The 24,336-nt window shown below is 41.8% G+C and overlaps 1 long non-coding RNA gene across 1 annotated transcript in view; it reads right to left on the bottom strand.

Moving 5' to 3' along the window:
• Nucleotides 1-815: 815 nt before the first annotated feature.
• The window catches only part of LOC119776075, a 63,880-nt gene continuing 40,359 nt past the window's right edge, over nucleotides 816-24,336 (bottom strand). The window contains exon 2 of the long non-coding RNA XR_005279730.1: nucleotides 816-998. This is a non-coding gene — a long non-coding RNA (uncharacterized LOC119776075). The remainder of the gene's footprint in view (nucleotides 999-24,336) is intronic.

Here is a 24,336-nt window from a genome sequence, read left to right as displayed (position 1 = left end):
GTCTTACTTATATTTCAGTGTTTGCGGAGCAGAAATTCCCATCAAGCTGCTAAATAATGTAGTTTAGATTTTAATGAAAAGTTCTCCTTTGTTTGTGGTGAAGATGCTAAAGGGAGCTAGCTGAAGCCGCCTGCATCAGCTGGATGGGATCTGAGACACACACTGCAAAAACAATCTAGAACTAAAACTAAATTGTTTTAAGTGTAAATCATCTTTTTCCATCGGCAAAGTTTCTCACTTACCTCCTAAATTCAAGAACAAAATTTAAATTTAAGAAAAAATGACTAATTTAGATTTAGATTTTCTCCTGTGCTGGATGGGATCTGAGACACACTTAGCAATTTTAAGCAAACTAACACTGGAAAAACCATCTAGAAATAAGTAAAAAAAAATCTTAAATTAAGTGTATTTACCCTTAATTTAAGTAGGTAAGTGTGATAGTTTGTCAATGGAATATTTTTACTCTTAAAATAAGATATTTAGATAAAATGCACTTGAAATAAGACAATGCAATGTTTTTTCTTGCTTTAAAAGTAAATTGTTTTGTTCCATCGGCAAAATGTCTCTTTTATCTCCTCAATTCAAGCACAAATGCACTTTTTTAAGAAAAAATGACTAATTTAGATTTAGATTTTTTCCAGTGCAGAATCTCTGCACATCTTAACAGCTAACATTTTAATTTCTTCACATAGAAACAAACAAACTGATAATATAATAATAACAGTTGAATCAAATAATGATAAAGAGCAAAACTGTAAAAACTTTATGGATTTTGGGTTGAATGTTGATGGATTTATTAAAGAAATAAGACACCAGAAGTTTGGAAGTATTTATTGACATGAGAGAATTTCACAGACATTCCTGGAAACCAGCGTGTTTATTTAAAGTGCGATCAGTGTGTGTGTGTGTGTCCATAGGGCAGCTAAGACTTGCTGTCATTTTTTAATCCGTCTCGGGTTCCTGGACCGTTTCAACATGTTCTCATCCCGTCTGATCATCTGAAACACACAGAAACACAAACTTCAACCAAACGATTCTTCTTTCTGCCGTCGGTTCATCAGCAGATCTGCTCGCTGACGCAAACTAAACCTTTTCTCTAAAGGCAACTTTTTATCTGCAAACTTAACAAATATGATTTCATTCATCAAGAAAAAAAATGTATTCAGACTTCCTGTGTTTTATTTTGTTTATTAATTAACACTGTGAAAAAGAAATAAAACTAAATAAATAAAGCTAATAAAAACAGAAAAAAGTTGAAATAAATGAAGTAGAATTTATTTTATTGAATTCATTCCAATGTTTTTTAGAATGGTTTCATAATAAATAAATGTGCATTGCACCTAATTGGACAGGATATTTCCAACATGGACTAATATTAGCATCGGTTTAGCTTTAGAATAAGAATAATAAATAAACCACAAAAGAAAACAGATATCAATAAAACATTGTCATTTATTTTATGTCTGGACCTGTTTGGAGACAGAATATCTCTGACTTTAGCTTTTAGCAAGTCTTTAGTATCTGGAGAACGTTTATCTTTAAATCTACTTTAATAATAAAACCTTAAAATCATGTTTTGTTTTGTAAAAATGCAGCAAAGCAGAAACTGTCATCTTCACGTCCAAAGCCTGCGGTGACGTCTTCATACGGGGCATCGGGTCCTTTGTTGTCAAAGATGAGATGCTTTGATAGATCAGACACACACACACACACACACACACACGCTGCAAATAATCCATCTCTTCTTATCCTTCCTTTAAAAGGTATAAAAATACCTCCCCAGATCAAACATATTTCCTTTTTCAAAAGCTCCAAATATCAGAGAATCTAATAATAAGTTTGACACGTGAAGGAATTGTTAACGGATGTCGTTTTATTTAGATCCGGCAGAAACATCCCAACCCGAGGCGTCTGATTGGAGCGTGGCGGCATCACGTACTCCAGCATCTCATGTCCAACATTCAAACTACAATTTCTAGATTTACTTTTAAAAAAATCTAAATTGCTTCAATAGTATTTATCTGTTGGTTCCAGTTGTGAAAGAATGTGAAAAATCATCTGGACTAAAATAAACCATTTTAAAAACACTTGTACCATCACTCTGCTGGGTAACCATCCAAAAAGCAGCTTCTAATATTTTAGTTTTAAGCAGACTGATCCAGTTATGGTCAATAAGTAAACGTTTCTTACATTAAGTGCATTTAGCCTTAATTTGACCAGGATTTGTCAATAGAATGAATATATCTACTCATAAAATATGATAATTAGAGCAAAGGCACTTGAAATAAGACAATGAAATTGCTTTTCTTTATTTTAAATGTAAATTGTCCTCCTCCATTGGTGTCTCACTGACCTCCTCAATTAAACAAACAATTCTCTTATTTTAAGATACAGACGACTTATTTAACTTTTATTTGTTTGCAGTGCAAAAGTAGTGCACTGCAAAAACTCTAAGAATCTAAGTAAGTCATTTTTTCTTAACATTTTCTGGAATGGAGCGGTTAAATGAGACACATTGCCAATGGAATAAGATGATTTACATTTAAAGCAGCTGGAGTCTTTGATTTCAGTGCATATTATCTAATCATCTTATTTTAAGAGCAAATATCTAATTTAACTGGTCAAATTAAGGGTAAACACGCTTAATTTAAGAAATTTTTACTCATTTTCAGAATGTTTTTGCAGTGTAACAGGGATTTTCCATTGATCCCAGAAAGACAAACTGGTTTCAGCTCCACCTCAGCTTTACTGGCTAACAATGTGGGACACATCCAGGCCTGGAAAGTTCCTATTTACAGCATAACTACAAGTTTTTAGGCAAGCTGTTTCCTGGTTGGTCTCGAGATCGGACCTTCCTCTGACAGGAGCAATGAATCTAAATCCTTATTGGACTGAACTGTGTTTGAAAATGTGCCAAATTAAAGAGGATAGCAATACTGTATTCAAACTGGATGCTCCTTCATGGCATTTATTCTATAATGGGAACAGATGTGAAATGAACTGAAATGAATTGGACCAAACAAACATTTAGTGACCTGAACTGAACCAATTTAAACTCAGTAACTTAAAGTTTAACCAGAACCAAACTAAACTTCCCCAAATTAAATCAACTTAAATCATCCTCTCATTAATTAGAGACAAAATAAACTGATTTCATCTACGATTTCAGCTAAAGAGATAAAGCTGAACTAAATTAAAAAAAGATAAATTTAAGTAAAACCAAACTTCGAACTAATTTCAATTCTATTCAGTTTATTTCTATAGCTCCAATTCACATCATGTCATCTCAGGGCACTTTACAGTTCACCAGATCATCCAGTCAGACTGATTCAAAGTTTTCTATGTAAGGAAAACCAGCTGATTTCATCGACTCATTGACTCTTCAGCAATCCCTCACACTAAGCATGCTTGTAGCGACAGTGGAGAGGAAAAACTCCCTTTGAACAGGAAGAAACCTCCAGCAGAACCAGGCTCAGTGTGAGCGGCCATCTGCTGAGGCCCACTGGGGTTCAAGGAGACAGAAGCAGACATAGAAAAACAGAAAAAAAGTTAAAATAAATGAAGTTGAATTTATTTTATTCAATTCATTGAAATGTTTTAGAGTATTTTGCAGCATCAGGCCAAAAGTATTACAATGATTTCATACAAAATAAATCTGCATAGCATCTAATTGGATAGGATAGTTCCAACGTTGACGAATATTAGCATTGGTTTAGCTTTAGTATAAAAATAATAAATAAACCATAAAATAAAACATTTTGTGGTTTATCTTAGCTTCTGTCTGGACCTGGACTAGAATATCTCTGACTTTAGCTTTTAGCAAGTCTGTCGTATCTGGAGAAAGTTCAGCTTTAATAATTTTATTGTAGGTGATTAAGATATTTATAGAAATTTACTTGATGCATTTAAAAGAAATGCAAATTTGGAGATGATGTTTGAAATGATCCTCTTTGGTTTCCGTTCAAATATAAACCTTATTCAACTTCTTCTAAACTTTATGTTGAATTCTGTCTGATGATGCCTTCAGGACAAATCGGAAAAATCAAAACCTTTCTTATGTTTTGGGATCTGAGAAGAAATTTAGTCAGCAAACATGTTTCTGCATGAAAGTCCATAAAAACTGCCTGATCTTCCAGGGTTAACATTGAACACCTTGTTTTTACATCAAGAAAATTTGGATTTTTACCTGCAGGAATAAAGCAGCGAGAAAAACGAAAGATGAAATAAAACTATTTTCAACACAAAGATTAAAAGATGTCGACTCAGTTAGAAAAACACATGAAGACAAATCCAGTCAGCCTCACCAGGGAAGGATTTAGGAAATTTGGGGCCCTAGACAAAGACAGGCAGGGGCCCCTCTGAATGGAGAAGACAACACATCAAACAGCCCCATTCTCCAGATAGAGAAATGTTAATAGAATAGACATCCATTATCTGTTCTAGGTTGTGTCCCTCTCTTCTTGTCCCTTTTCTTCTTGTTTTCCTCTCTATGTTTTGTACTCAGCTGACTTTTCATGCTGTCTCTAAAGGAATTAAAGATTTTCTCCAAGCACTAAGCTCACTTAGCTGATTGCTCCTTCCTGTGTTTCCAAAAAGGCCAAAGTAAATAACCCAGTCCTTCTTTTCACTGTAGACAAGCCATGATCTGCTTATCTGTTCTCCATTTTTCATTTGGATGAAATAATAGCTGCATGAATCATGACAGCAGACAAGATAGAGGAGAGCAGGAGGCGGGGTTACCAATCTACTCGTTCTGGAGAGCAGAGTTCGCTGCTTTTAGATGTTGTCTCCAAAGTCTCCAGTAGCAGAAAAAAGTCTCTAGATTTGGCGCTAGGAGCTTTTTAGAAATCAAAGTGCTAGAGGGGTCTGAAAAGTGGCTAAATATAGCGACTAAAGCGCTAAGTTGGCAACACTGCTCTTTGCATGGTTTGTTTTCAAATGGTTTGCTGCTGTCTGTTTGGACCTTTCTGAACATGTGCAGCAAATGGACTGATCCAATATGGTGGACACTGAAGGGGGGGCTGAGACACACTTAATATTATCAGCGTTCTGATGGCATTTTAAAGAAAGATTTACAAAAAAAAACCATAATTAATGTGCATAAATAAGGAAGAATTGTATTAACCATACATATACACTTGAAAATCAATCTAAATCTAGATAAGTAATTTTTTTTTCTTGGATTGAGGAGTTAAAAAAGACATTTTGCGAGTTGAACAAGACAATTTACACTTAAAATAAGAAAACACAATTGCATTGTCTTATTTCAAGTGAATATTATCGAATTATCTTACTTTAAGAGTAAAAATATTCATTCCATTGGCAAACTATTTCAAATTAAGGGTAAATACACTTAATTTCAGATTTGTTTTCTGATTTCTAGATAATTTTTCAAGTGTAAACAGAGTTTTATGGCCACCCCCAGGAACTTGGGGTCCTACTGTAGGCAACTGCCCAGTATTGCCTAATGGTAAATCCCCCCCAGTCTCTACCAACACAGAAAGCTTCCTGAGACTCACTGCAGCTCCTTTCCTTCTAAAACATATGACAAACTGTTCCTTAGCCTCCTGCTCTTCATGTATGCTCGTTAGCCACGATAACATTAGCAGCAGGGATTAATGAGGTTAATATGAAGTGTGGTTAATCTGCTGGTGTGACGGGGCTGGATAAAATCCCTAAACTCTTTTAAAGCGGCTGCTCGCGCGCCGCACGATGCCGGAAACAGAAGGATCCATGCTAGCAGACTAAACTCTATTCAGTTCTGCAGATAAAAAAAAAAAAAGCCGTGACTACGAGAGAAAAAGAGAAGAAAGCTGCAGGCGTAGGTAGTGGGCATTATTTGGAGAGGGAGACCCACGTGGAGGCGCGCCGCCATCTTGTTTCTCACTGGAAGAAAGGGGTCGCAAACTGTTGTGCAGAAAAGAACTGCTTGACACACAAAAAAACCTCCCCTTCACGCACACCCATAAAAAAATACCGGTACGGAGGTGCTGAAAGATCACACAGCCGGATCTGAGCGGTCAGCGGCGGGTTGTGGGTATCGATGATTGATCCTGTCCCGCCTGCAGCACAGAGCAGACCGCCTGCTGAAGGGAGTGGCAGAACAAAAACTGCATGGTGAGCATGAACTCAGCCCCACAGAAAGCTTCCCCCGCAGGAAGAGCGTCGTCTGCAGCAGTCGCTCACATCCCAGAAATGATCCCTTCACTTCTTTCACCGCCCCTGAAGAAGCAGCTGAGTCTGGGTTTGCAGCACCTGACAGCAAATCCATGCATTTAGAGCAGGAATGTGGCCATGCTTGGGTCTGGGTCCGCTCTGCGCAGCAGGCTTCATCACTGACCAACACCTCTAAAAAAAACACACATGGGAAAACATTTTCTTTCTCTTCTGACCAGATCTAAACGTGACCCAACTGATCTTCCCATTTACCTTCTGCACACAAAACATTGAAGCAATGCAGAGGTAATGAAGCAGCTCATGGCAGCGGCTGCATGCCCAGCAGTCAGTCTGTGTGGCTGTCCTCCATGTCTGACTGAGCCATGGGGACACGGTGTACCAACAGCGTTTGGAGCAGGGAGAACACCAGATAGACGCTCGCTGCCTGTAGGTTCGCCTCCGTCTGCTGGGCTCAGCCAATAAGGAACCATTTGGAGATGAAAGAAAGAACACGGGAACCGAGGAACGGCAAGAGCGGCGGATTAGCGCCGCAGATGGGATCGGAATCAAAATCTATAGCGCCTGATTAACAACATGGCGGCATCTCCTGATCAAAGGCTGCCGTCTGAACGCATCAGCATTCGACGGCCAGCTGTTGCTGCTAGATGGAGATAATATTTGATTTACACATCAAATTAATTCTCATTAATATGTCTGATATTTATGGATTTTACACAATTAACTTTAAATACAGACAATCAAAAGCGGAAAGGCACATCCACCCGTACACTGCAAAACATTTTTAATCTAAATAAGTTGCTGTTTCTTAAAATAAGGGAATTTATGTCTTGAATTGAAGAGGTAAGTAAGACACTTTACCAATAGAACGATACAATTTATATTCAAAATAAGAACAAACTGTTAAATTGTTTAATTTCAAATGCATGTTATCTAATTACCTTTATTCAAAAGTAAAAATACTATTTTTACTTATTCGTAGATTGTTTTTGCACTCTATATAAGATACATACACTGGAAAAACGATCTAGAAATAAGTAAAAATTCTTTAAATTTAATGTATTTACCCTTAATTTGAGTAGATAAATGAGATAGTTTGCCAATGGAATGAGTAGTTTTACTCTTAAAATAAGATTATTAGATAACATGCACATGAAATAAGAAAATGTAATTATGTTTTCTTATTTTAAATGTAAATTTTCCTGTTCCATTGGCAAAATCTCTCTTTTACCTCCTCAATCCCAGAACAAATGCACTTATTTGAAGAAAAAAGACTTATCTAGATTTTGATTTTTTCCAGTGTAGGAATTTTGCCTTCACTTTTAGGATAACAGAGTTTAGTTAAATTCCAAGTCACATGACGTCTAAAAGCTCAATCTAACATAGAGATCTGAGTGATGATGCATTCTTATTAATCAGTGAACCGCAGCTCTGATGGATCTGATCCAGAAAGTTCTGGCCCTGAATGATGAACGGTCAGCTGGAAAATACAAAATCAAGTCGTTCTTTAAGCTTTTTTTTTTTTGGAGCACAATAAAGTTAAACGCTGAAACTTTTCAGTCAAAATGAAAATAGCAGAACTTTTAGAGCGGTGCAGAATAAAAGTATTCTACTGGGAAAAAAGTATGCAAATCATTATTTTATACATTTCAAGGGATGTTTCTTTCTGGTTACCATGCCAACGCCGACACAATATGACTCTCCACCAATAGAAATCGTGGGTTGAAGTCATGTGAGGCGGAGCTGAGGCGTTGCCAGATCTTCTCTGCGTTTTATTTCTCAGATTCAAGACAAAAACAAACAAAAAAACAGAGCAAAACGTGGAGAGCGTCGGTCCAGCAGCAGGTTGTTAACAGGCTGTTATGGAAGTCTGTGCATAAAACTCAACATTGGTGAAGTCCAAAAAAACCAGAGCAGAAAGACGATCAATACACTGCAAAAACGATCTTAAAATGACTAAAAATGTCTTAAATTAAGTGTGTTTAACCTTAATGTGAGCAGGCAAATAAGATAACCTGCCAATGGAATGAGCATTTTTACTTTTAAAATAAGTATTAAGACAATTAGATATAAATTAGATATACATTTTTTTTCCCTATTTTAAATGTAAACTGTCTTATTTCATTGGCAAAGTGTCTCACTTAACTGCTCAATTCAAGAACAAAATGCTCTAATTTTAAGAAAAATAAACATACTTAGATTTAAATTTTCAGTGTAAAAGGAGAGTATATTTTCATAACTTGTCAAAACCTTTTCATCTGAGAGTCGGAGGGAGAGCAACCGTTTGAGCAGCTAACAGTAAGGCTGAGTGAAGCGAGGCAGAGGAGTTTTAATCCATTCAGATTTTAATCTGTCTATTTTAAGTCGGTAATCCCAGTCCTGCTAATTTAAGGTTAAAAAGTCGATCTCTTCATTTGCGGATTAGAATTAAAGTGAATTCTGTCTTTAATACAAACAGTGTGACGTCACCTCTACTAATAATCAAATAAGTATTGCCTGATCAATACTCCATTCATGGCAGGATGGCCATAAAAACACATTTTAATTAATATTAATATTTAATAATTAACTTTGTCATAGTTTGTAAATCAGGACCACAGCTGTCTAAACATCTGGCATCTTCTAGCATCAGTGATTTATAAAAAAAGAGTTCAGCCAAAGCGTTTGCCGTTAAAAGGACCACATTTTCCTTTTATATTAATGACAGAATGAATTACCTGGAGGTGGAAGAATAAATGAAACCCCTGCTGCATATGCAGAGGCCGGTAATCAGCCATTAGCAGCAGGAAAGGGAGCTGCTGCCACCGCGTCCTGCCCTGCTAGGCTCACCTCCACCTTTTGTTTGCATGAGTGAGTGAGTTTTAAGATCGCAGACGGTTCGCTGAGGTCAAGCACATAATGTACAGAGCTGTTATGGTCACGCTCTCAACATTACTCTGTGCTGCTCTCAAGTCCTGAAGCTCCAGCGCACACAGAGAGAAACAAGAGCTCCCACCAACGCTTCTTTATCCCATCTTTCAGCAGACACTGATGCTAGCAGCACAAAGTTGGCGTTCATTAGCTTCTGGTGTTATTCAGACGAATGCAGCATCGTGTTTTTTGTAGGTTGAGGTAAAGGAGGAAGGGTTGAGGACGGATAAAAGCGATGATGAGCAGAGCCATCCGCGGTGACGACTCTGCCGGTTTCAACCTCACCTTTAAAACTAAACTTTAAACCTGTCTTTTAAATCTCAGGATCTATTATGATAATCTTATGTTTAACTATGCAGCACTAAAAAATATTCATTTGAAGTAGAATAGAATTCAACTTTATTGTTATTCCACTGTCACAAGAACAGCGCAATAAAATTAATTCTCTGCATTTAACCCATCTCCTAGGGAGCAGTGGGCTGCCATTGTGCGGCGCCCGGGGAGCAGTGTGGGGTTAAGGGTCTTGCTCAGGGACCCAGAGCAGCAGTCTGTGCGAATGGGGGATCGAACTCACAACCACTAAGTTTAAGTTTTATTTATTCACGTATTTAAATCCAAGATGAATCAATTAACTACTGCTGATGTAAAATGTTAATTATTAAAGGTAAATTGTTGTTTTTCTTTTTTTTACGTAAAATTGTGCAGAATTATAGAAAATAAAACGCTGCTGAACTGAGCAGTAGCTTCTTTGTTACTCTCTGCAGGCTTCTCTGCTCAGAGACGCCCTAGAAGTGAACTTTCCCTCTGAAAGGCATTACCCTAATAAGAGCGATAGGTGGCGCTGCACCAGTTGCATCAATAAACGCCCAATAACGGAAGCAAAGAGCAGATATCTAATATCAAGCAGCTGACCAGCAGTGTGCAGCAACAGGTAGGGGTCTCCATGACATTTTAATTTTCACTTTAACTCGTAGGAAGAGCGCGACAGGACAGGAGCACCGCTGCATACCGCACGCTCAAACAAAGGGGATCTTTAAAAACCAATGATGTGCTAGGATGCTAACGACCTGCGCTGAAACTAAAACATCTCCCGAATCATCCCAGAAGTTAAGTCCGTTCATGCATTCCCATCCTCCAAACCCAGCAGCATCCACATGCTAGCGGACGCATGGAGCTAAAATGAGGTGACATCACAGACGGCTGTGTGCCTTTAGCTGATCATACGACTGAGAGGATGGACGGAGAGCGCCCGGGCTTCACTGCGCCATGGCAGCCCCCCCCCCCACCCGATTGCTATTGTTGGAGGCAGGAATGTGCGGGACGTTGCGTCGGCCTGGCATCCCTCTCAGCTCCCGAGAGCCTAACCCGTGGACATGAAAGCACAACGTCACAAGTTAGGGTCTCAGGGACAGAGAGAGACGCTTCGGAACGGGCGGCCGCCGTCCGGCTGGATTCAGTCAAATCTTTAAGGTCAGCTGTGGAACATGTGATCTTCATCCTGCAACCCCCTCGGTACACACAGGTCCATACCGCAGAGTGCAAACCTCAGCCAGACCCAACGCTGAAGCTATCCTACTGCTACCCCCCCCACCCCCCCCGCTCCCCACCTATAGAGAACAATACAGCAGCTGGAAAATGCCTCCTGCCATCAGGTAGGGTGCCTGCTGCTGTACGACAGACGCACCGCTGTGCCTGAAAGTCTGAATCGCCTAATTGTTCACGGTGCACGAGACAAAAGCCAAGCGTGGACGCATCGATTACGGCATCAAAAAAATCCAAAGCTCGGACCGAACAGAGCCACACAATCCATCTGACACAACGACTCTCATGCTCGTCCCTGCAGCAAAGCTGCTCGATGGCTTAAGAAGCACGTCTCCGTTTGACAGCAGGTTCGGAGTCCCGGAGAGGCTTTGCAGAGAAAGATAACAAAGCTCCTCTGAGCTTTCATGGTGGTCTGAACGCTTAGATGGGAGAGCTGAGAGGGAAGCGGAGAGAGGAAGAGCGACTGCCGCTATCGACTCACCCTCCCCTTTGGCTCCAGGATGCACTGATCGCTCCTCCTGCTCTCTACCTGCTTGGGAATTGAAAAGACAAAAAAAGCACAAACATAGAAAGAGAAAGGCAACAGCATGCCAGCAGGATTTACGCAATATTAGGAAGAAATTACCTTTTTTTTGGGGGGGGGTGATGCATTGCAGAAAGTAAACTGCAGCACAAAGAAGGAGGCCAGTCCTCCTGGGCAACAAAGTCAGTGTGAATAAATGGAAGGAGAGCGACGGGCAGAGGAGAGGAAGATGAGGATGGTTGGTAAGACTGAGCAGGAGTGAACCATGTGCAAGCTCTCTCCCTCCATCTCCTCTTTCCCTCCCTCTCTCTTTTCTAACACATGCAAAAATAGGGCAAAAGTAAGGAGTCTGGGGAGGAGAGCAGATAGGAAGAATTTCTTTTTTTTTGCTGTAACTTACCAGAAAATGAAAAGCTGAAGGTAAGAAGTAACAGGTTAGAAAGAGCCGATATTCCAGAGGATGAGGAGGAATCGGTGGGTTACAGAGAGACGCATCGAACCACTGGAAGACGGAGAGGAAAAAGAGATGCAGTCGTACTTTCAGCCGGGGCCACTGTGCCAGCGAAGCATACCAGTAAAGCTGTCTCACCTCGAGGGGGGGGGGGGGGGGGGGGGGGGGGGGGGGGCACACAAACACTCACACACGTGAATGCACTGCAGACATAAAACAGCCTTTCAGTCGTTTGCCTTGCCTTGCAGCAAAGCCTCCACTCACTTTTTATCCAGAGCTTCAGGGCCGAGGCAGGTGGGCAAGATAGAGGACAAAAAGAAGCTGCACACCGACACACACCGACAGACACAACCACAGACACACACAAGTCCAAGTTAAAGAAAAAAACTGTCCCTGCTGATCTCTTGTCTTGCTGAGCTTTCTCTCCTCCTCACCCTTTTCCCTCGCATTGTTTCCTCCCTCAGTCACATGCAGAGGTGGAAAGGAAGGAAGACTGGAGGAAAAAAAAAATACACACTCTCCACCCTCTTCATCTCCTCCCCCTGCCTCACTGGCATTCTACCTTTTCTCTCAAGCTTTTTTACCTTTCTCCCCTCCACATCCCCTCCACCCCTTCATCCGAGTTGGTAGGGGGGGGTTGCAAGGAGGAGGAGAGAGAAAGATCATCATTTAATTTGCCTCACAGCTGTGATCACTTACAGCCAGAGGCCCTCTTTTCCTCTGCATCAGACCAGAGAGGAGAGAGGTGAGGTCAGGAGAAAGGGAAGTCCTCCTCAGGTTGCTGATGTCCAAGAAAACACTTCTTCTCTATCCTTCTGCTTGCATGCAAAAACATAGAAAATCAATGCATAGAACATATGAAAAAGATTTAGAAAAATCCCCCTTTTGCAGCCTGATCTTTGATTATGTCCTCCTATCAGTCCCAGCATCCTCTGCAGACAGAGCGGGCGAGAGAAGGGGCCACAGAAACATTTCTACATGATGTGCTTTGGCTTATAGAGGCTACATTTAATCTCTGCTGGCTCCCCCCCCCCCCCCCCCCCCCCCCCCCCCCGGCTTTGGTATGGAGAGAAACAGAAAGAGAGAGTGAGAGAGAGAGGGGGTGGGAGGAGGGAGGAAAAGAGAAGAGATGATGGGGGAGGGCCAGATGGAGGGAAGCAAAGGAGAGCGAGACGTACAGCCGGCTGGGAGCTCAATAAGCGACGGGTCTGAAAGGCAGCATGAAGAGGAAAAAAAAAAGAGTGAAAATCCCCGGGACCACACTGCCCTCTTGCTTTTCTTCTCCTCCCTCTCTCCGTCTGACGGACTGATCGACCCACTGAGTCTGCAGCTAATCTCCAATCCTCTTTGGCCTGCTGTCTGCCAGGCCGCACATTGTGGCATTTTTTTTTATTTTTCTCTGCACATCTGGACCTGCAACAACGTGCATCCCTTTGCAGACACCTCTGTTAAACACACAGACATCGCAGTGCATCTACGCCCATTTATCATTTGGCTTCCAGACAGATCTGCCCTTAGCGTGGGGTTAATATTAGCGCGCTCTGAGGGCAAAAGACAAAGGCTCACATGCATGAAGATACAGAGGAGTAGGCTTTTAAAGCGCATGTGAATACTTGGACTCATTGCCCTTTAGAGGAAATAAAATTAATTCCCTCCTCATGATGTATGACCACCTTTCTAGGTACGTGAAGGTCCCCACTGTTGTTATTTACAAAACCCTTTGCTCTGTCTTTGTAATCTGCTGGTAACAGGCTGGAATCAGCAGGCCGGCCAAGCGGCTCGTCAAAAAAGACCCAGTTCTGTCACGGCGCGGCCCACGCATCCCCAGGAAGGGCTGCAGCGCTTCACCGAGCCTGCAGAGGCTGAGAGGCGGCAACAGAGGCATGAAGAGCACAGTGCAAAGATTGACTGCGGTCAGATGTGACCGCTGTCACATCTGAATGTCTCTGCAGAAACAGAATGGAAGCAGGGGCGGATTTAGGAAATATGGGCCCCTAGGCAAAGACAGCAGGGGGCCCTCTGAACTGAGAAGAAAACAAATAAAACAGATCCATTATACAGATAGAGAAATGTTCATAGAATAGACATCCATTATCTGTTCTAGGTTGTGTCCCTCTCTTCTTGTCCCTTTTCTTGTCGTTTTCCTCTCTATGTTTTGTACTCAGCTGACTTTTCATGCTGTCATTTTTTTACTCTAACTCCACGCTGTCACTGAATTACTGAGTCTGACCAGAAGATGATGCTTCTCTTTAGATCTCAATGTTTAAAAAGGGATTTAGGGAACCAGCCAAGAACCGATCAAGAACCAGCTGTGGACCAGCCAAGGACTGGCAAAGGACCAACCAATAACCAGCCAAGGACCAATCATGAGCCAGCCAAGAACCGGCCGTGGACCAGCCAAGGACCAGTCGTGGACCAGCCAAGGACCAGTCGTGGACCAGCCAAGGACCAGTCGTGGACCAGCCAAGGACCAGTCGTGGACCAGCCAAGGACCAGTCGTGGACCAGCCAAGGACCAGTCGTGGACCAGCCAAGAACCGGCTAAGGATCAATCAAGAACCAGCCAAGGACCAGTCAAGAACCAGCCGGGGACCAGCCAAGGACCAGCCAAGAACCAGCCAAGGGTCAGCCAAGAACCATCTGTGGACCAGCCAAGAACCAGCAGAGTGCCAGCCAAGAACCAGCTGTGGACCAGCCAAGGGCCAGCCAAGAACCAGCCAAGAACCAGCCATGGACCAGCCAAATACCAGTCAAGGGCCAGCCAAGAACCAGCCGTGGACCAGCCAAGGACCAGCCGTGGACCAGCCAAGGACCAGCCAAGGGCCAGCAAAGACTCAGCCAAGAAGCAGCCAAGAACCAGCCAAGTACCCATCAAGGAAAGTGGGAAAATTTTGAGCGACTACTACAGTAGTTTTGGATTAATGCATTTCATAGTTGAGGTCTTGCCGTTCTCTGATGTTATTGTTGCCATTTGTATTTTGCTACATTGTTTCTCTTCTAGTTGCTCTTTTGAGACTCATAGCATTTTCACTAATGATGTAGGGGAGTGGTAACCTAGTGGTTAGGGCATTGCGCTTGGAATCCAGAGGCTCTGAGTTTGAGGCCCACTCCCACAGACTGCCACTCTGGGTCCCTGAGCAAGACCCTTAACCCAACACTGCTCCCCGGGCGCCGCACAATGGCAGCCCACTGCTCCTCAAAGGGTTGGCTTAAATGCATAGAGGGAATTCCGTTGCTCTGTATTTGTGATAGTGTAAAGACAATAAAAAAAGTGTTAATTTTGACCTGGGCTCTTTGATTCATTTTCTCCCTTAGACTGCGTCCTTGTAGCTCAGTTTGGTTCCCGTTTGTTTTCTTAGCCTCATTCCTTCCTGCAGCTCCGGTTAATCGGTTTTAAACTGTCGGTTTCATTCACTGCTGGCAGGTTTGCCATTGGAAGCATGTTCTTGCCATGTTTGACATGTCACTAATGTTTGAATGGAAGCTTTCACTTTTCTTCTATTAAAACCTCTCAGCTCCCTGTTTGCCGTCGCTCCAATACCCATTTTTCTGACATAAAGAAAAGTCCAGAGCATTCTCCCGGTTTTCCTCACATTCATCATGTGACTAAGATTCAAATCATCTTTTTCTTTAGCAGATCGTCATTCTAGATTGCAACCAGAAGAAGCCCCATAGTTCATTGGTTTGGTTTTTTTATAGCTGCTGCTAAAACACCTCTGGATCGGTTCATTCATCCTTCACCTCAAACATGAACTTGTAATCATACAGTTTTTAAAAGTCAGGTGTAAATGTTTATTTTAACATCTGAGGGTATAAATATGACATGCATTTTGTTCTTGAATAGAGGTGGTGAGAATCTTTGTTAATGGAACAAGGCCATTTAAAAAACACCTTGAACCCCAGTGGGCCTCAGCAGATGGCCGCTCACACTGAGCCTGGTTCTGCTGGAGGTTTCTTCCTGTTAAAAGGGAGTTTTTCCTCTCCACTGTCGCTACAAGCATGCTTAGTGTGAGGGATTGCTGAAGAGTCAATGAGTCGATGCAATCAGCTGGTTTTCCTTAGATAGAAAACTTTGAATCAATCTGACTGGATGATCTGGTGAACTGGAAAGTGACCTGAGATGACATCATGTGAATTGGAGCTATAGAAATAAACTGAATTGAAATAAGAAAAAACGACTGCAGTCTTATTTCAAGTGCATAATATCGATCTTATTCTAATCATCCATCCATCTTCTGACACGCTTAATCCCAAGCGGGGTCATGATGGGTGCTGGTGTCTATCTCCAGCTGTCTACGGGCGAGAGGCGGGGTCCACCCTGGACAGGTCTCCAGTCCATCGCAAGACAACACAGGGAAAAACAACCATTCACACACACCTAAGGAGAATTTAGAGAAGCCAATTAACCTAACAGTCATGTTTTTGGACTGAACGAGGAAGCCGGAGTACCCGGAGAGAACCCACGCATGAACAGGGAGAACATGCTAACTCCATGCCGGGAACCAAAACCAGAACCTTCTGGCTGCAAGGCAGCAGTGCTACCCACTGCTCCACTGACCAGCCCTTATTCTAATCATATGTAATATTATTCTAAGTGGAAATACACTCATTCCATTGGGAGATCGTCTTATTTATTTGCTCAAATTAAGGGTAAATAACCTTAATTTAAGACATTTTTACCTATTTATAGATTGTTTTTGCAGTATGTGTTCCTGTTTTTAAACAGAGCTGACCAACTGATCCATTAAACACATAAACAGCAGACAAAGGAGCAATCAGGACACGAGGAATGGGAGGAACAAGAGCTGGAGCTCAGGCAGACCACATGTGACTTATTATATTTCATTTTCACTGAATTTCTGGTTCTCGTCAAAGAAGGATGTTTCACAGAAACGCCAACAGGGGGCAGTCTTTTGCTCCCCTGCTTCCTGCCTCAGCAGCTTGAAGAGAGCACCATCACTGCACATTCTGCTGCTGGTGACAGAGGGTGAGGCTGGGGGTGACATGGAGGCTGCAGGAAGAAGGAGGTGGGAGAAAAGTGGAGGGAAGAGACACGTGTCTCTGCTCAGACACACCTTTCTGATTTCTATCTGGTTAGAAGAAAGAAGGCCCCTTTGAAAGAGCAGGAGGAGCTCAGAAACAGGATTCTCCTCAGATTCTGAGTCACAATATTTCAGATGTCAGATATTATGACAGTTTTCTAACAACTGCACGTCTGCCAATGGGAAATATTATGACAACAATTGTTGTGAGTGACGGCTGCTGAACGGCCGAAGATGCTCCTGCTCCTCTCTCCCCCTGATATCTCTGACTGATCCGCCAGCCCAAAAAAAACAAAATCACAGACCCCCTGTCTTTTTCTTCTTCTTCTTTGCACTCATCAGCGTTAACGAGGTTATCAGCATGTAAATAAAACGCTGCGTTGACATTTCATCATGGTTAGAAGCTGTCAGGCGTCCAGCCTATCAGCTGCAGAACAACAATGTTCGTCACAACAGAAAAAAACATCATTACCCATTTAATACAGAAAGGCATCCATTTGATCAGCAGCTGTCACTTTGCACAACATAGGTGTTATGTTTTAATGATACAGTAATGTGACTATAAATAAGAAATGAGAGGTAAGGGGAAGCATTTGTTAAAAAGCAATGATCTAATTAAAATAAAAAACGCTTTTGATGGCTTCCTGGCTGCTTTGTTGTGTTTGAGAACTAAAAAAAAATAGGAATAGGTTTAGAAATAAGACTTTATTTTATGCTGAGAAAATAGTTCAAACAAACATCCTAAAGAAATGAATAAAAGCATTGCAGGCGAAGCTTCCAGCAGCCTGGACTCCCATTGAACCCGGTGAGGGGCCGTTATCTTGCTGTGGCAGGTGGCTAAATAATAACAGCCGTCCGAATCGATGGAGCTGTTCTGTGCGTACCTCAGGGAAAGCTAGGAGGTTGTACAGTTATCTCCCAGGGTTTTAACTCTCAACTATACAACCTACTACCTCAACCTGGGAGCAAGCAGACCTGGGGGCCAGGCGGCCCCTCGTGGCTCTGGAACCACCGGCATCAGAACCAGGAAAGGAAGCACCTCAGCGCTAACAGGGAAAGTCTTTCCTCATGACATCATCCGAATCCAAATCTAATCTGTCCTTACGGTGCAGCTCCGCCTCAGCTACAGTTTCTCTGCACAAAGCAGAGACGGTAAACAGCTTCGTACTGGAAAGTTCCCCCAAACCCAGTTATTCTTCCCAACCACTGGTCCGCCTGGAGCTGACTGAATGCTCGCCTACAGAAACAATGTAGCGGGATGAGCTACAGCTCTGGTCCAGAGCTGGTAGTAAAGTTTTATTTTTCATTTTTTAATTCAGCAGTTGACGGGGGGGAGGTTTCTTAGAGCTCATCTGAAGCTTAGAGGTTCAGTGAGATCTAAGTCCTGTTCTTCAGATCAATGTTTCACACAGACAATAGATAATAAATACCACCAAGATCTGCTAAATGCATCTATTCTAGGGTACAATGTCACAGGTTTCTGAATTAATGGTTGATTTATTTCTTATTCTTTGTCAGCCCTCACAGCAGTGGGTTTGTATGGAAATGGTTGCAAACATTCTGGTCTGTTTAAGATTTTGGTGCAGAACCGATTGTTATCGATTCCTAATCATTCTAGATCTGTGTTCACGCCGACCGCGAACAGCACGGATCTTGCTAGGGGTGGGTATTGGCAAAGGAGTCACGATGCGATTCTATCACGATGCATCATGATACTTGAAATATTGCGATGCGTTACGATATTTTCACTGAACACTGTAAGAAAAAGATACAGCCTTTACCAGTGGCTGACTGGCAATAAATGATCTGGATCGTGTCTTCAATTGATACATAACTGAAAGCAACTGAATTCATGCATAGCTGTGTTTATTGAAACGACTTTTGGAGGTGTTGCCATGGAAACAAATACTGGACACAAATATTACTATTACTGGCGTGGACACACTGACAAAAAGATCTTAGGATTCATCAAACTTAAAATAACAAAATAAGGATAATCAGTGCCGTTTACATGGCCTCAGTGGTCCTTTTGCAAATGACGTGCATCATATCAATTTCATTTTTACCTTCTTTGTTTTTAAATCCAAAATGCATCCAAGCATCTGACTTGAAATGTGATGGAGCTGCAGGGCGAATATTCTCAGTGTCCTCCATTTTTTATTTCATACGACTCGTCGCAGTTTCCCGCTGCCGGAAATGCTTGTGAAACAAAGCAGTGTTGCGGCCTGCACACTGAAAACAGTTTGAAAGAATGAAAGAAGCTCAGACACAATGCTTCCATTCAGGCAGACACAGCAGGAATGAGACATCGTGGCTAATAGCTCCCCCTTCAGTCCTAAGAAGGGATGATCAATCACGGCATCATCTCTCAGCAAGATTTAGCCCGTAGAACACAGATCAGAAAAACATATTTATCAGATTCGATTGTTCAATGTGTCACAGCAGCAGGCGTCAACACATCTGTGGCGACATCTGCTGGACTGGAAGTTGTATTCCACTTGATTTGGCTGATGTGCGCCAACCATTAATGGATTTTATTTGTTCATTTTTTTGTATTTTTTATAATCGATTCTTGCCTTCAAGAATCGATGCAGTAGATCACAAAAATTAGAATCGCGATGCATCGTCATGGCGATTATTTTGCACACCCTTAGATCTTTCTATGTTACTGCCTGCCACCACTGGATTTTTGGTTTCTATTTTGCAGACAGTCGGTGCAAACGGTCCATCGGTTCCTGTTGTCTGCTCAACCCAATATAAATTGGTTTTACAGATGCTTCTACAGTAGCAGCCGTTCAAAATGGCCCTTCCCAGTCAAACGGCAGCCGAATAGCAGCTCACTTCCCTGCAACTCCCAGCAAAATCCCCTCCCACTTCCAGCCACTGGCCCTTCTGACCCCTCTTGCATATTTTTTCACTCCAACTCCACCCTTTCACTGAATTACAGGATCAGACCAGGAGATGGCGCTTCTCTTTAGATCTTAATGTCCACAAATCATGACAGAAAGAATAACTTAGTACAAAGATTGAATTCTTAAAAAGGAATTTTTGGGGACCAGTCATTAACCCAAAAATGTGCATAATTCTTTCACATCGCTGAGCGGTGATCCACTCCTTATCAGACCTTTACAGAGAGAGAACGTACAAATGACCATTTTGGTTTGGTGGAAACACACCTTAAGGGATTTCCATGCAGCGTCTTGTCGTTCACATTTCCAAATATATGCAACGCAGACCTCCTGTGTGAACTGCATTCACACAACCCAAGTTTCCCGCATGCGCAGTAGAGGACGCAATGACATCACATATAGCGAGCGTGCTCTGTGTATAGGATGGATGGTAGTGTCGGAGCGCATTTAGCGATCTTTACCTACTGTAAAAACGCAATCATTTCAACATGGTTAAACATAAATACTGCTCTCTGCGTCATCATCCATCATGGTTACTGTTTCTCTTGCAGCTACTGCTTAGCAAGACGTAGAATAGTGTCGGGTATGTAATACCCGACATAGGTCGGATGAATGCGAGCTGGGTGGCCTGGATCGCATTGGAAAAAATCGGATCTGTTGTTCAGACAGCCATGAAATGATCAGATCCAGGTCGCATACAGGCAGAAATATGGGATTTGGGTCACTTCAGGCTGCTGTATGAACGTAGCCTTAGTGAGGGCATCCCTCCTCTGAATGATTGGGTTGATCCTGCTCGTCCTCCAGCCTCAATCATCATCAGTGACCATGTTCTATTCCAGTTTCAGATCATTGGCCTTCACGTTAATTGTCACGCTCGTCATGTCTGAGCCAGCACAGCGCATTGTAAAGATTAGAAAACGAAATAAAGTTACTGGTTTTAAGCTTTCCAGTCCAAAAAATGATTGTCCAGTAGGATGAGAGTGACAATCAATACCAATCTCCTCCTCTAAGTCCCATAATAACCAAATTCACATCAGGTTTAAGATTCAATAGAGGCCATTAATTACAACATTGCAGCTATAATTAGTAAACATGTAGGTATGTCGCTAATTAGCGACGAAAGGCATCTAAGAAACAACACAGAATTTCCAGTCTGTATGTTGACCATTTTATTAACGCTGTTTTAGTCAGAAAAGACATGAATTAAGTCAAAATGTGATTTTGGACTAGCATAACTTCTTCATCATCTTCGCCTTTCAGTCTGACCTCATTTGTGGAAAGCAGACTCACCACTGAGCCGCCGAGCTTTAATACCAAAACACTGAGAAACTGAACAATGCGCATTTAAACAATGATTGCAATCATTTTAATTTCACCAACAAAGTGTTTACTTTTAGCAACATACAGTAAATCTGCTTCTTTGCAGTTATCAGTGAGCCCCTTTATTTTATTCTAAATATAAAATCAGTTGGAAATGTAAGTTTTTTTTAAAAAGAAGAGAAAATTATTTATTTTAATATTGAAAAAACACAGGAGTCGTATGAGTTCTAACTCAGTGTTTCATAAATCAATATGAATATCTGTGACTCATTATTTATTGCTTTCTTTAATAATTTTGTTACAGTAGCAGCCATTGGCAACCTGCTTCCCTGCAACTCCCAGCAGAATCCCCTCCAACTTCCAGCCACTGGAATGACCCCCATCCACCCTCCTTCTCCTGGGCATATTTATATACTCTGAATCCACCCTTTCACTGAATTACAGGGAGATTACACTTCTATTTAGATCCACAAATGTCCACAAATCATGACAGAAACAATATCTTAGTACAAAGATTGATGTTTAAAAAGGAATTTTAGGGGACCAGCCAAGGACCAGCAAACCTCTCCGCATCATTGTGTGGCATGATTGTTGTTTTTCTTGCTGCTTCTGCGTAGCAAGACACAGAATAGTGACCTTTGTTGAGTATTAATGGCGTTCACATTGGATTCATGCGACCTGGCTGTTCAGAGACAGGTCACATTTCAATAGATTGTATTCGTATTGGATTCAGGACCACAGAGCCAAGTGGCCTGGGTCGCTTTGGAAAAAAATCAGATCTGTGTTGTTCAGACTGCCATGAAAATATTAGATACAGGTCGCATGAGGGCAAAAAATAGGATTTAGGTCACTTCGGGCTGCTGTGTGAACGTAGCTAAAGAATCTAAACTTTACATTCAAAGTCTATTGGGGACGGTGTTGAAAGGTCCAGCGGCGCATCCGAGTGTTCTGGCTGCAGAGCATCAGTGCGTTCGACTCAGAAAATTGAACTTTTGCTGCTGGACGCTGGAGCATCAACCAATCAGAGAAGCTGATCCAGGAGACAGACACTCTCATCGCTACTGCAGACATTCTGCATATGAAAAATAAATAAATATTAAGGAGTTAAACTCCAAGGGTTAAAAAAGCTGGAAGAATGAATTTTGTAGAAGGAACAGAGAGCACCTCTAAACATTATTGCTGCACTAAAACATTTTTTTATGAACTATGGAGAAACAGTTTATAATTACCCACATTAAAGGTAAATTGGAGGATGTTCTTTTTCTAGGTGGATCATCTCAATAAGTGGTCCTCCTAACTGTCAATCATTCTGGTGATATGTTTACGTAAGGCCGTCCGACGTGCTCGTCCCGTATTCCGCGTATCCCTGTGGTGAGATACGGTTTCAGACAGTCATTGAAGCTCACCTTTCTCACCGCGGTTCTTTAAAAATGGCCATTTGAAAATGGGTCGCAAGAGAAAAAGTGTCTTTAGAAGAAAAGAAAGGCCTTAGAAGAGAGAAACAAGACCAGAGAGTTTTTGGGAGATTCTTTCACTCGATGGCGTACCCAGAAAGCACAGGTCGGGCTCCCCACTCATGTCTCATTGGCAAAGTTTCTATTCAGTTAAAGTTTGGCTATTTGGAGAAAGCCATTTTACAAAACTGCTAGTAAATCGAGGAGATATGGGCTTATGGATGCTCTCGCACACGTTTAATAGGCGTTTAATACATGTTCCCTCATGGGAACAGGTACAGGGTTTTGCATGTGCATTTTTTTTATTGAAAGCAAAAAGTCAGGAAAATCCTCCCCTAAACCTTTAACTAGAAATGTGAAAACCTGCCAGTGAAAAATATTGGATTGTATATTCTTGTACTTGTAGTTTATTACAAACCTTAAAAACTCTTTCTATTCACTTCCAGCCGCTATGAACGTTAGCAGGAAATCCCCCACAGGATTATAATCCTGATGAATTGATGAACAGAGGATGTTTGGAGGTTGAGTTTGTCGCTTAAAAACCTTTTAAAACTATTTTTTAGCTCATAAAGTAAATAAAGCCAAACTGCTCTCTAGCTAGATGCTACAGAACAGAGCAGATAAACAACCAGAACGCCAAAGCTGAAAAACAATTTAACCACAGTTTGATCCAGCGTCCAGATTTCTGTGTTTTTGACGCCCCAAACACCTTGTGTGTGAATGCAGCATTCAGCCGGGCGTACACTGTACGATTTTTTGCCCTTTTCGGGCCCATTCTCCAGTCGTGCAAACATTTTCTGATCGGGTCGACTTTCCTCCTGTTGTTTATGGAGGACTGACTCTGCCATATATAAAAATAAATACAGAAGTAAATAAACGCTCAATAAATAAATAGCGGCGAAGAAATAACTAGGATAAAAAAATACAAAGGAGGAATAAAACAGACAAAAATATTATAACATGCACAAAAATAAATACTTAAAAATGTTAGTTATTAAAAAATAAAGTTGAAGATAATAAAGGACAAAAAAATAAATAAGGTAAAGATTACAAAAGCAAATAAATAAAGAAGCTAATTAAAAGAGTTATATACATTTATGTCTCACTGTATAATTTAATTTCTACTTACATTTATTTGTTTATTGTATTTTGGTGGAAATTATGTATGTTATGTTATGGGGACCTGTTCACTTCCTGTTTGGATTAACTGAGTGTGCAACTGAGTGTGCAGCTGTTCAGAGGATCTCCATCTGAAGTTAAGTTATTTTCTCTGTGATATCTCTGTATCTAAGTAACTCTAACTGACTACTTTAAAACATAGCACCTTCTGCTGCACTTTTCTACTGAGCACTTGTCAGTTTCACACGGTTTTATTTCTGATAGCAAGAAGTAGCTAGCCTAGGCTAGCGCTAGCTTAGCATTGCTATGGCTTCTCTCTCTCCCTCCCTTGACTCTTTTCCAACTCTTCCTTCTTCCTCTCCTCTCTCCTGCTCTCTGTGTCAGATGTTCAGTTATTCCTCTGCCTCCTTTAGTGATAATGGGATGTGTAATAAGTGTAGTATTTTTGTAGCTTTGGAGGCGAGGGTGTCAGAGTTAGAATCCAGGCTTCAGGCTGTTGAAGTAGGCCCCCCACGTAGCTGTCCTCCAAAAGTGCCTGAGCAGCCAGGCGATTGGGTAACTGTACGCAGAAAGCTGGTCACCACCAACCCGTTCACGTTTCTAACCGGTTTTCCCCACTCAGTGACACACCCACTGAGAAGCCCACTCTGGTGATTGGCAGCTCCATAGTCAGAAACGTGGCATTAGAGACACCAGGGACCATAGTCAAATGTTTGCCGGGGGCCAGAACGGGCGACATCAAATCCTACCTGAAACTACTGGCTAAGGATAAGGTTAAATACAGTAAGATTGTTATTCACGCTGGTGGTAATGACACCCGGTTACGCCGATCGGAGGTCACTAAAATTAGTGTTGCTTCGGTGTGTAAGTTTGCCAAAAAAATGTCGGACTCC

Source organism: Cyprinodon tularosa, unplaced genomic scaffold (assembly GCF_016077235.1).
Source record: "Cyprinodon tularosa strain WSP-4 unplaced genomic scaffold, ASM1607723v1 ctg904, whole genome shotgun sequence".
Classification (NCBI taxonomy): Eukaryota; Metazoa; Chordata; class Actinopteri; order Cyprinodontiformes; family Cyprinodontidae; genus Cyprinodon; species Cyprinodon tularosa.
This window is presented reverse-complemented; position numbering and strand designations above follow the sequence as displayed.